Source organism: Canis aureus, chromosome 36, assembly GCF_053574225.1.
Source record: "Canis aureus isolate CA01 chromosome 36, VMU_Caureus_v.1.0, whole genome shotgun sequence".
NCBI classification, from domain to species: domain Eukaryota; kingdom Metazoa; phylum Chordata; class Mammalia; order Carnivora; family Canidae; genus Canis; species Canis aureus.
The window spans coordinates 29,214,267-29,226,347 of NC_135646.1; the positions used below are offsets into that span (position 1 = coordinate 29,214,267).

At 55.3% G+C, this 12,081-nt stretch overlaps 1 protein-coding gene across 4 annotated transcripts in view; it reads right to left on the reverse strand.

Annotated features, from left to right (window-relative positions):
* MYO1B (myosin IB) overlaps positions 1-3,812 on the reverse strand; it is a 175,682-nt gene extending 171,870 nt beyond the window's left edge. For 3 of the 4 annotated variants that reach the window (XM_077885400.1, XM_077885399.1, XM_077885397.1), the window contains exons 1-2: positions 3,678-3,807; positions 992-1,153 (exon numbers count right to left, since the gene is read on the reverse strand). The gene's annotated coding sequence lies outside the window, so the exon portion shown is untranslated. Of the gene's footprint in view, positions 1-991; positions 1,154-3,677 lie in introns of all 4 variants that reach the window. The other variant, XM_077885398.1, reaches the window with a different exon arrangement.
* Positions 3,813-12,081: the final 8,269 nt, after the last annotated feature.

Below are 12,081 nucleotides of genomic sequence, written 5' to 3' on the forward strand. Positions count from 1 at the left end.
TGCCACTTCATTCCACTTTCACCCTTTCCCCCGTGGGGAGAGGATGAACACAGAAATCCCACAGAATACGTGCTCCCACGGGCACAGAGATGTGATGATCTCAGAGGTACTGTAAAGAAAGACCCTTGACACTTCCCTAAAGAAGAACGTCTTCTGTAAAAGGCGACTGCCAGGACCAAAAGCATGTGCTGGGAAAATCCACGGCCTGCTGCTGGGTATGTTTCCAATTCTGATGGCCCACTTCCTCTTTATAATCACATTCCTTCCCTCCTTATTCCTCTTCCAAAAAGACACTCCGGCTTTGGGGCTCCGAAGTGCACTGTTCTATCAAAGGCTGGAAGATAAAAGGAGCTAAAGCGGATGTCAGTAAATATAAAATGCTTAAACGCTAGGTAAGATCTAGTGCATGCCACCGCTCTTCAATGTTTCCAGAAAAGAACTTATTTTTAAATGTTGGCAGCCCAACTTTTTAAAAATAAAGTTTCCTTCACTTAAAGCTTATTCGCACAGACCACGAGACAGCATAAAACTTTTTAACAAATAGAGTTTTAGGAGTTGTGATGTCCCTGATTGGGCCTTCCAAACCCATCTCACAGAGGTTTGGTTTTTTGGTTTTTTTTCTTTTTTTTTAAGGACTTTATATTTATCTGACAGACAGAGAGAGACCACAAGCAGGGGAAAGGCGGGGCTTCTGCCCGAGGGAGCAGCAGGCTCCCCGCTGAGCGAGGAGCCCGGACTCAGGGTCCCTTCCCAGGACCCTGGGATCCGACCTAAGCCAAAGGGAGGGAGCCGCCCAGGTGCCCCACAGAGGTTTCTGAAAAGATCAATTATATCGTACGGGAAAGTGATAAGAAGCCCGCAAAAGGAGAGTCAAAGAGATAAGCTGTTGTTATTCCTGTTTCTAAAAGATACCATCCCAAATGGTGTTTATTTACAGGCATATGGACTTCGAACCAGACATGGGAGTTCAAATTTGACCTCCGGCACTTACCGGTTCCCTATAGGAGTAGGGCCCTAAGGGGCAGGCCGGTGAGCTCCGGGGCTGCAGCGGGCTGTGGGGTCCTCAGCAGGGTGTGATGCACGCAACACCCGTTCCACACCGTGAACACGACTACCGGTGGGCTACGTACGTAACGAAAACCCAAACACCAAGCTGTTAAAAATACAAGGCGGGGGGAAGAGGGGCGAATGTCACCCAAAAGGGGGCCGAATGCTAAAAACCCGGACCTCACAGGACCTCACACTCAGGATAGGGAGGACACAGAGGACACGCTGCTCCTGCCCTGCACCCCACTCCTTCCCCGCTGAGGTCCGAGGCTCCTCCTCGCTTTACCTAACTGTGCAGCGACCTGGGAGGGGGAGTCTGAACACCAGGCCTGACAGAGTGGTGATTCACTGCAACCCAGGAAGGGGGTGCAGCCAGTAGCCCCCCACACGGCGGGACACCCCTGGGGAGAGCCTCTGGCCAGACAACCCACAGGGGAGCCCGTGCCCCGTGGCTCCCGCGGCAGTGACCACCGTCTCAGGCCTGCTGCTGTTCTTGTAGGTTCCACGAGTACTTGGGGGGCCCCGCTGTGCTGTACCCCACAAAGCAGCCCACAGCTCCAAAGTGGCAACGCAACAAGGGGGACAGAGGCTCCCTGTCCCCCGGGTGCGCCGCCGGGCGGTGTGGGTTGTGAGGGCACACCGCCTGCTGCTTGGCTGCGGCCACCTCGGCTTCCCGGCCACCGGCTCCGGAGGACAAGCCCCCAGCCCCCCAGCCTGGCCTGAGGAGGCCCGCATCCCGCCCCTACAACCCTTTCCCATGCCGTGGGATGCTCCGTGGGCAGCAAGTGTTCCTTCCCTCCCGGGGGGTGAGCTTCCCACTCCCCTTCTCAGCTTAAGAGGCTTTCGAACTTGGTTGTCCCCGTGAAGGCGGGGTGTGGGGGGGTCACACCCCGTGGGTCCTTGGGGCACCTGCCGGCCCACCTGCAGCCCGGTCTCCCGGGCTACCACCGCGGGGTCCTAACCTCCGCCGCTGGGGGATCCTTCGGCCACCAGGGTCCCACAGGCAGGGACCCGGAGTGCCTGGAAGTGTCTGGGGCCTGCCAACAGTCAGCCGGGAGCACCCCACTGGAGGACACCCATCATCCAATGCCCCGGCTCCCTCTCCAGGTCCACCTGCACCCCCTCCCCGGCCTCCTTGATGCTCCCCAACAGGTGTGCCCCTCATGTCCACCTGGAGCAGAGCCCCCCAACAGATGTGCCCCTCATGCCCACCTGGAGCAGGGCCCCCCAACAGGTGTGCACGGCGCTGCGTGTACAGGGAGGCCGGGACCCCTCTGAGCATCCGGAGGCGGCTCCCTCCGTGCCCCCCGCGGCCCACCCTGGGGTGGGGGTGGTGCTCCGCTCACAGCCCGGGGGTCGGGGGCGCGCATCGCGGGCCCCGGGTAGGGAGGGGGTGCACCGGGTGCACCGTGGCGGCGCCCCCAAACCTTCCCGGGCTCTGCTGCGCTGCGTCACGGCGCCGCCCCCTCTGCGCCGAACCGATCCGTGCGCGGCTGCCCCGGACCCGGACGCGGCCACCCTCGCCCCGACCCGCGACGCCCTCGGCTCCGCGCAGCTCGGGCGGGCTGGGGCGAAGGGGCGCCGGGAGCCGCGGGGGGGCGGGGACGCGCTCGGCCGCCGCGGAACAAAGCGCCGCCGACCAGCCGCGGAGCCCCGGACCCGGCCCAGGCGCCGCGTGCGGGACGCCCTCCCCCGCCCCCGGCGCCCCCGGCCGCCCTTCGGTGCTACTCGGGGCTCCCAGTGCGCCCCCTGGAGCTCCCCGCTGCTCCTCGCTGCTCCCGGTGCGCCCCCTGGAGCTCCCCGCTGCTCCCCGCTGCTCCCCCGCCGCCCCCCGGTGCGCCCCCCAGTGCTCCCCGGTGCGCCCCCTGGAGCTCCCCAGTACTCCCCGGTGCCCCCCAGAGCTCCCCGGTGCACCTCCGCCGACCCCCGGTGCGCCCCCCAGTGTTCCCCGGTGGCCCCCTGGAGCTCCCCGGTGCTCCTCGCTGCTCCCCCGCCTCCCCCCCCGTGCGCCCCCCAGTGCTCCCCGGTGCGCCCCCTGAAGCTCCCCAGTGCTCCCCAGTGTCCCCCTAGAGCTCCCAGTGCCCCCCTGGAGCTCCCCCGTGCTCCCCGCTGCCTCCCTGGAGCTCCCCCATGCTCCCCCGTGCTCCCCGCTGCTCCCCGGTGCCCCCCTGGAGCTCCCCCGTGCTCCCCGCTGCTCCCCGGTGCCCCCTGGAGCTCCCCCGTGCTCCCCGCTGCTCCCCGGTGCCCCCCTGGCGCTCCCCCGTGCTCCCCTCGCTGCTCCCCCGCCGCCCGCCCCGGGCCCCCCCCCCCGCCCCGCGCACCCAGGGGCGGCCCGTCCCGGGCGGCAGCGAGCCCCGGGGCAGCCCCCCCGCCGCGGCGGAACAAAGGGGCCCCGCGCGGTCGCCGCCGGGGCACGCCGCGCCTGAAGCCCGCTGCCCGGACGCCCCATTGTTCTCCCCGCGCCCGCCCCGGGGCAGGGGGCCGAGGTCCGCGCGAGCTGGGGACCGCGACACCGGGGCCGGAGGAGGAGAGCGCCTGGGACCCCGCGCCCCCGCCCGCGCCCGCGCCCCCGCCCCGCGCACAACCCCCCGCCCCCGCCCGGGCCGCCGCGGGGAAGGCGCTCGCGCTACCTGGGGCGGTGGTCGCGCTCCGGGCCCGGCCTGCGGGCTCCCCGCTCCCCGGCTCCGCGGCCGCCGCTCCGACCCGGCCGCCCGCCGTCCTGCGGGTCCCGAGTGCCCGAGTGCGCGGAGCCCGGGGCGCGGCGAGCGGGGCGGCGGCGGCGGCGGCCCCTCCCCTGTCCGGGGCGAGGGGTGGGCCGAGGGGCGGGGGCGCCGACCTCGCCGCCTGGGATTCGCCCCGCCGCGCCCGCAGCCCCGCGCCGCCGCCCCCGCCCGCGCCCGCGCCCCCGCCCCCGCCCCCGCCCGCGCCCCGCCGGCGGCACAGCGCCCCCCCGCGACCGAGCGCCGGGAGCCCCGCCCGGGACCCAGGGGCGCGCACGTCGGGGTGGGGGGGCGCGGCCTGCCTCCCACCTGCCGCCCGGCCCCCGGCTGCGGCTCCAGGTGCTGGGGGTGCTGGGGGGTGCTGGGGGGGCGGGGCGGGGGGAGCAGGGAGGGTAGGGGGCGGAGGAGCAGGGGGGCATGGGGGCACGGGAGACGGGGGCAGGGGGAGCAGGGGGGTAGGGGGAGCAGGGGGTGGGGGAGCAGAGGGGCAGGGGGGAGCAGGGGTGGCGGGGGGGGGGGAGCAGGGAGGGCAAGGAGCGGGGGAGCAGGGGTACGGAAGGCAAGGGAGTGGGGGTGTGTGGGAGGAGCAGGAGAGCAGGGGGTAGGGGGAGCAGGGGAGCAGGGGGAGCAGAGGGGCAGGGGGGAGCGGGGGGTGGGCAGGGGGTGACGGGCGAGGAGGGAGCAGGGGCGGCAGGAGGCAGCAGCGGAGGGAGGGGGTCTAAGGGGGGAGCAGGGAGGTAGGGGGCGAGGGGAACAGGGGGGTAGGGAGGAGCAGGGGGCGGGGAAGGAGCAGAGGGGGCAGGGGGGTGGGCAGGGGAGCAGGAGGGAGCAGGAGGTGATGGGGGGGAGCAGGGGGCGGGGGTGTAGGGGGAAGCAGGGGGTAACAAGGTAGAGGGAGCAGGGGGGCGGCGGAATGGGGGCGGGGCGTGACGGGGGGGCGAGGGGCAGGGGGTGACAGGGGTGGGGAGGGAGCAGGGGGGCGGGGGTGTTGAGCAGAGGTGATGGGGCAGGGGAGCAGGGGAGGCTGGGGGGGAGCAAAGGGGGCGGGGGCATGAGGGGGGAAGGGGGTGATGGGGAGAGCAGGGGGGTAGGGGTGGGGGGAGCATGGGGGGAGCAGGGGTGATGGGGTGGGGGAGCAGGGGAGGCTGGGGGAGCAAGGGGGCGGGGGCATGAGGGGGGGCAGGGGGGTGACACGGGAGGGGGGGAGCAGGGGCTAGGGGTGGGGGGAGAGCAGGGGGCGGGAACAGCTGCCGAGCCCGCGGGCCTAGGTCAAAATCTGGGGCTACCCAACAACGTGGTTTCATCGGAAAGAGAAAAGACGGAGCGGAGCAGCCAAGTATACTTTTCCCTACGAGACTTTCAACATCTCACTTCCTGCCGAGTAGACACCGGCCAATTCTCTGCTGCAGAAAACAGAAAAGATTTGAAAGAGATTTCAAATCCCCCCCGTGCATCTGAGAACAGCGCATCAGTGGCGGGTGGGGAAGGACCCGTGATGGGCTGTGAGTCCGGAGGTTGTCCTTGTCCGGGCTCGTGGCAGAGGCGGGAGGGTCGGGACCCCTGGCTCCTCACCCCAGCTCACCTCTTGCCTCCCGGTGGGATTTAGAACAGGCCGCTTGACCCCGAGCCCCGGTTTCCTCATCCGGGAGGAGGGACGGGTGCTCCTCCAGCCTTACTCACCGGGTGACGTGAGGATTACTCGGCTAAGGTGTTAAAAGCAGTGCAGGCACAGTAATTATTACTCATGTTCCTAACTACTTTATCCTATAATGGAATAAATTGCCATAAATGGGGCCAGGTTTAAATGGACTGACCTATATCTGGAAACTGTCACTAAAATGAGGTGAACCAAAGAATTCATACCATATATAGGAACTCTGTTCCCAGAGGCCTGAGAACCACAGGCACTGGGATTTGTCAAATGTCACCAGTGGGGCTCGGAAAGGTGGCAATTGCCCAGACCCCCCGTGCTTGGAACTGTATCATCATTGGCGACCCACCCACACCCGTTCAGATGGACAAAAGTCATGATAGGTGTGAGCTAAGGCACGTTGGGTACCAGGTGCTGCGCCGTTCTTGTCTAGTCTTCACAGACACCCGAGGGGGGATCTTTCTTCGTTCTTATTCTGCAGACAAGGAAAGGGGAAACCAGAGGTCCCAGCTAATCAGTGGCAACGGTGGTTTGAAGACACGTCCACAAACTCTCGGCCACTCCTCCCGGTAAAGAGCGGAGTCCAGCTGCCTTCCTCCTGAGCGTGGCTGCACCCAGTGAGGAGAAGCCGCAGAAGTGATGCTGTACGACGTGTGACTCTAGGCCCTAAAAGGAGCTACAGCTTCCACCTGGCTCTCTCTTGGAACCCACTCACCCTGGGACCCCAGCCCACGCGCGGAGGAAGCTCAGGGTAGGTGCTCCGGCGGGTGGTGCCAGCTGCCCCCCCCCCCCACGGCCTACAGCCAGGTACGTGACTTAGTGAGCCTTGAAGATGACTCCAGGCCCAGTCGCTGGCGGACCACAGTGCACTAGAGACCTGGAGAGAAAACCCAACTGAACCTTGTCAGTGCCCAGAATCAGGAGACGCAGAATATTGAGATTGTCTCTGGAGCAGTCGTTGCCGAGCACTTGGCGCTGGGACGGTGGCAGAGATGGGACTCGAACCCAGGCAGCGTGACTCCGCGGTCTCCCTCACCGGCACTCAGAGCTCGCCGACCTGGGCAGGATGAACCCCGCCTTCTGGGCAGTGTACGGACCTGCCACCCGATGATGACACATTTAGACTCACTTTTCCACTTTACCCGCTTGATTTCAGATTCCAGACAGGTTACTTGAAGCAGTTTGGCAATAAGGTAGCCTTTGACCTTTCTGGTCCAGCTTTCCAAAAAAATAACAAATTCAAATGGCAGGTTCACAACTACAAAACGCAAGCAAATGGTTTGGACGAACGGGGGAACCCTATCACCTCTGCATCTTTGAATAAGGCCAAGTTTTCTTAAAAAGTGGGTTTGGGAGACAAGTATATGCTGACAGGACAACTGAGGGAGCTGCTCTTAGGAAGATTTTGGAGCTCCTGCCCCAAAGAAAATATAGAGAACTTAGTTATATGGGAACACTTCTTCCTCTAGAAGGACCTTAGTATAGTGAGGACACCTAAGGCGCTCTTGCTGTTTTTCAGCAAATTCAGAAAAGAAAATATTAGAAACTGTTGAACTCATCCTAATAAGCACTGAGAAAATGAACCAAGAAGCTATTAGAAAACCAAGTGTTTCTAGAGCAGAGTTCTGCTTCTTTTTCAAAAACACCGTTAACCTAGTTTTTATAAATCTCAAAATCCAAACTCCTGAAGACATACCATGAGGTTTTTAAATACCTTTACCTTCCTGGCCATTCTTCTCAAAGTCAATCATTCAACAACTTTTGAATTTAAGAGAAGCAGATTACAGTTCTAGTAACTGTTGAGAATGGATAATAAATTCACCAACTACGAAAGCATTTTTTTTTTTTTTACTTTTCCGTCAGTCTATTGAAAGCAAGTACAATATGTGAAGATGCAGAAAGACCGCTATTATTATTTTAGGATGAAAAACATAAACTACCAAATTATAGAAGTAAAAAGGATATAAGAAGTGTACCTTACCTGCCTGAAAACATGCAATGATTTAAATTAAAAATTTTTAAAAATCGTGTCATCCATGTGGGAAAATGTAGCTATACAAGCAGTTGTGTGTGTCCCAGGAAGAGAATAACCACTAAATATGTAGGGTTTGTGGTTTTATCTTAGTTGTTTATAACTTGATCCCTTTAAAAAGAAAAGAGCTGGGTTGTTTTTTTTTTAATTCAACTTTAGGGGAAATAAACAACAAAAGGACCACCCGACCTGCTTCTACTTCATTTTGGTGCAGCTGAAGAAATCATGAGCCCGAAGTCATCTTTGCACACGTTCTCGCTGGCCCGATCCGCAGCCAACTTTAGAATCTTAACCAGAAGGCTCATGCTGTCTGTCCTGAGCTATTTTACATCAGCTTGAATGTGTCAAGGACCCCAGTTCTAAAAAACCGAAGAGTCTTTGCTTTTGCCAGCTTTTCTCTCCCCGTCTACCTACCCAAACACTTAGTGTGCACCCACTCGACTTCCCTCTGAGGCCGCGCTGCGTTCTCACCTGTTCCCGACCATCTTCTCCAGGTGGATCCCGTCTTCTCCTCCACAGCAACATCCTGCGGCCACTTCCTCTCCGTACCTACTCACTTATTCCAGGGCGACGACCCTTCTAGTTGTTCTCTGATGGACGCTTGGCCTCTCCGGCTCCACGGCGGATCCCTGGGTCACAGGAGTGATGCACCTGGAAAGCACCGGGCCCACGACAGTAAGAGCGCTCTTAGAGACCTCACTCTGCCTTCAGAAGTGTTCTCGGGGCACCCGGCTGGCTCGGCCGCTGGGTGTCCAGCTGTTGCTTTCTGCTCAGGTCCTGATCTCAGGGTCTCAGGGTCTCAGGGTCTCAGGATCAAGCCCATCGGGCTTCCTGCTCAGCGGAGAGTCTGTTTCTGTCTCTCTCTCCCTCTCCCACCCCGCTGCTTGTTCTCTCTCTCTCTGTCAAATAAATAAAATCTTTAAAAAAAAAAAAAAGTCATTTTTAAAAAAGTGTTCTCAATGCTCTGCATGTATGTCAATTCATTTATCCTCACAGCAGCCCAAGAAGGTAGGTCATTAATTAATTATTAATTACATATAATAATCATAATAGTAATACATATAATATAGTATATTAATTATAATTATTTTAATTATTATTGATCCCATTTCACAGATGATGAAACTGAGGCGGAGAAAAGTTAACTTGCGTGAGATTACACAGTAGGAACATTAAAGCCAGGGTGTCAACCAGTCAGGCTAGCTTCAGGGCCCAGTCTCTTGCCTCATGTACCTTCTTTCACACGTGTGAGCATTTGATCTGTGAGCTCTTTCTCTTGTCTCCAAAAACAAGTATTGTCTTATTTCTTGAGCATTTACCTCTTAGTTTAGAATAGTGCTTTATATGCAGTAAACACTGGGTCCAGTAAACACTGAGCCTGGGTGGCTCAGTCTGTTGAGCGACTAATTCTCGATTTCAGCTCCAGGCTCAGGGTCATGGGATCAAGCCCCAGGTCGGGCTCCTTGCTCAGCTGGGAGTCTGCTGGAGATCCTCTCTCTCCCTCTCCCCCGACCCCTCCTCCTCCTGTTTGCACTCTCTCCGTCTCTCTCTTTAAAATAAATACATAAGTAAAATTTTTATATGCAGTCAACACTGAATTAGTATATCTTACATAGTTTCATGCAAAAGAAACCTTTTTTAAATGTATTTAAAGAGTGGTTTGAAAATAAATGCTGGGATCCCTGGGTGGCGCAGCGGTTTGGCGCCTGCCTTTGGCCCAGGGCGCGATCCTGGAGACCCGGGATCGAATCCCACATCGGGCTCCCGGTGCATGGAGCCTGCTTCTCCCTCTGCCTATGTCTCTGCCTCTCTCTCTCTCTCTCTCTCTGTGACTATCATAAATAAATAAAAATTAAAAAAAAAAGATACCTACTTTAAAAAAAAAAAAAAGAAAAGAAATGCTTAATAAAGGATTATTTGAAATTCATATTCGGTATTATAAAAGATATTACTATGGCATTTTCAGCCTCCAGGACAATAAACACTACTTCTACATTAAATATTTAAGAAGCTGTAGATAGAAAGTGGTTAGGAGAGTGGATCTTGAACATTCTCATCAGAAGAAAAAAATAAAATGGTTTGTAACTATGAACGAGGATAGATGTTAACTGAACTGTCAACTAGCGATCACTTTGCAATATACACAAATACTAAACTATTGCATCGTGCACCTCAGTCTAACATAATGTTATGTCAATTATAGCTCAATAAAAAAAATCTAATTAATTCTAAAGAATTAAACACTGTAGGTAAATGCCAACAAGAATCTTAGAGGGTAAAATGGCTGATAGAATTTCTCCTGAGGAAGGAAAATTCACTAAAGCTTTTTGAGGATAAAAAAAAAAAAAGAAAAATTCAAAGACCTCACAGATAGGGCTCCTTCTAGGTACTAGCCTATGTGAAGATCAAAAGCAACCATTCTTTATAAAAAAACATAACAATGTAATTTGAGCACTGAAATCGAGCAGGGAAACTTCAAGTGTCATTGTTTCCTCCACAAAATGCATTTGCTCATAGCTCAGAATACTCTGATCCTTCAACTAAATTATAGACCCATTGCCAGGAAATTTAAATTGCCTGAATTTTTCCCCTGACATTTTATGATTTTGCATTCTGTCATTTTAACTAGTAAAATAGTTGGGTTTTTTTGTTTTTTTGTTTTTTTTAGGTTCCTCTCAAGCTGTAGCATGTTAGTACCATTATGGCAAAACCTTGCTGTAAGACAATAAATCAGTCTGAAAAATAGCTAGACTTTTTCCCAATCTTTTTTAAAAAGCATTTTCATTTTTCTAATGATAACTGGGGAGCTTGTCATCTCGTTGCTGGGGAGACTTGAGGAGGACTGTAAGGAAAAGCAAATATTATGGCACAGGAAAAAAATTACTGGCTGTCTATCCCAAATAAAGAGCAATTTCACTTTTAGCAAACATGCAAAAAAAGGGGATCCTGGGTGGCTCAGTGATTTAGGGTTTAGCGCCTGCCTTCAGCCTGGGGTGTGATCCTGGAGACCCAGGATCGAGTCCCACGTCAGGCTCCCGGCATGGAGCCTGCTTCTCCCTCTGCCTGTGTCTCTGCCTCTCTCTCTCTCTCTCTCTCTCTCATGAATAAATAAGTAAAATCTTAAAAAAAAAATGACATGCAAAATAATACTCTGTTTCTACCATAGTCCCTAAAACTAAATGTCCATTTATTTGGGTCTAGTGTATACATCTTCACGTCTTAGCAGATGAAAAGGCAGATAGTGAAAGATAATTGCTTAACAAGAAAAACTGAATTCATTAACAACCAAGATAACATATAATTCAGGCTGAGGTACTATTGACTAAATAAATCAAAATTTAACTTGGGAATATCCACCAAGGCTTAGTAGCAGGTTTGCTCATTACTTCCGCAGTGTTCTCGATCCTAACATCTTCTGTACAAGATGAGAAGCTCCATGAGGGAAGAATTTTTGTCTCTTTGGTTCAACAGTGTATCCATCCCCAGAGCCTAGGAACATAAAAGATATTCAATAAATATTGTTGAACCGGTGAGTGACTTTCATATATGATTACCTTAAGTAAATTGAACTGGCTTATTTATCTCACTTATTATTTCCAGATGGATCTTTTTTTTTTAATTTTTATTTATTTATGATAGTCACAGAGAGAGAGAGAGAGAGAGGCAGAGACACAGGCAGAGGGAGAAGCAGGCTCCATGCACCGGAAGCCAAATGTGGGATTCGATCCCGGGTCTCCAGGATCGCGCCCTGGGCCAAAGGCAGGCGCCAAACCGCTGCGCCACCCAGGGATCCCTCCAGATGGATCTTAAAGCAAATTTAAAGACTTTCTCAGCCAGGTAGAACAAAACAGGTCCTCTGACGGCTTCACAGTGGTGATCTACCTCACTTCCGAGTAACGCGGAGGAAACTTTAAACGAGGGTAGCATCAAGGCCTAGTCCACCTTACACAGAGGAAGAAGTGGGCCCCATAAGCCAAGGCACTGGAAAGTAACCGAACTTCCAAAGCAAACTTTACTGAAAAAAATGCATAATCTCCTTTCCCATCAGACACAACAAAATGTGGGTGTTTCTCCCCAGATCCATGCATACTGATACAACTAAGAGAAGGGAGCAGACATTTATGTCTTTGCCCCACCCCCTGCAGCCCTCTTGCCAAGCCTGCCTTCACCCTGCTCCAACCCCCATCTCGGCTGGTGGGTGCTTGACAACCCCTATCTCAGCTGGTGGGTGCTTGACAATTCTCCCCAAATCTCAGAGTCTGCACCTTAGATGACCCTGACATAGCTCAGGGTCAAATGCCTCGCTCAAATGCCTTCCTCGGGGGCACCGGGTCTATAAATTGCTTCAGAAGTTCCTACGCTCCTGGAGTCTTCTTAGACCTCATATCAACATAGCATCTGCCCTGGGAGGGGTCCTGCAGGTCCAACATGCCTCTACAGGTCCACAGTTCCATGACACTGAAGAGCATGTGAACACCTTTTCAACTTCCTTTGTGGATCTTTATCATCCTAAAGCTGTTAGCACTCCTCAGACTTAGCTTGGGCTCAGGAAGAAGAATCTCGTTACCTCTTGGCACATGGGCTCTTCCATGCCTAAATGGTTTGCTCCCATGGAGTGATTCTCGACTGGT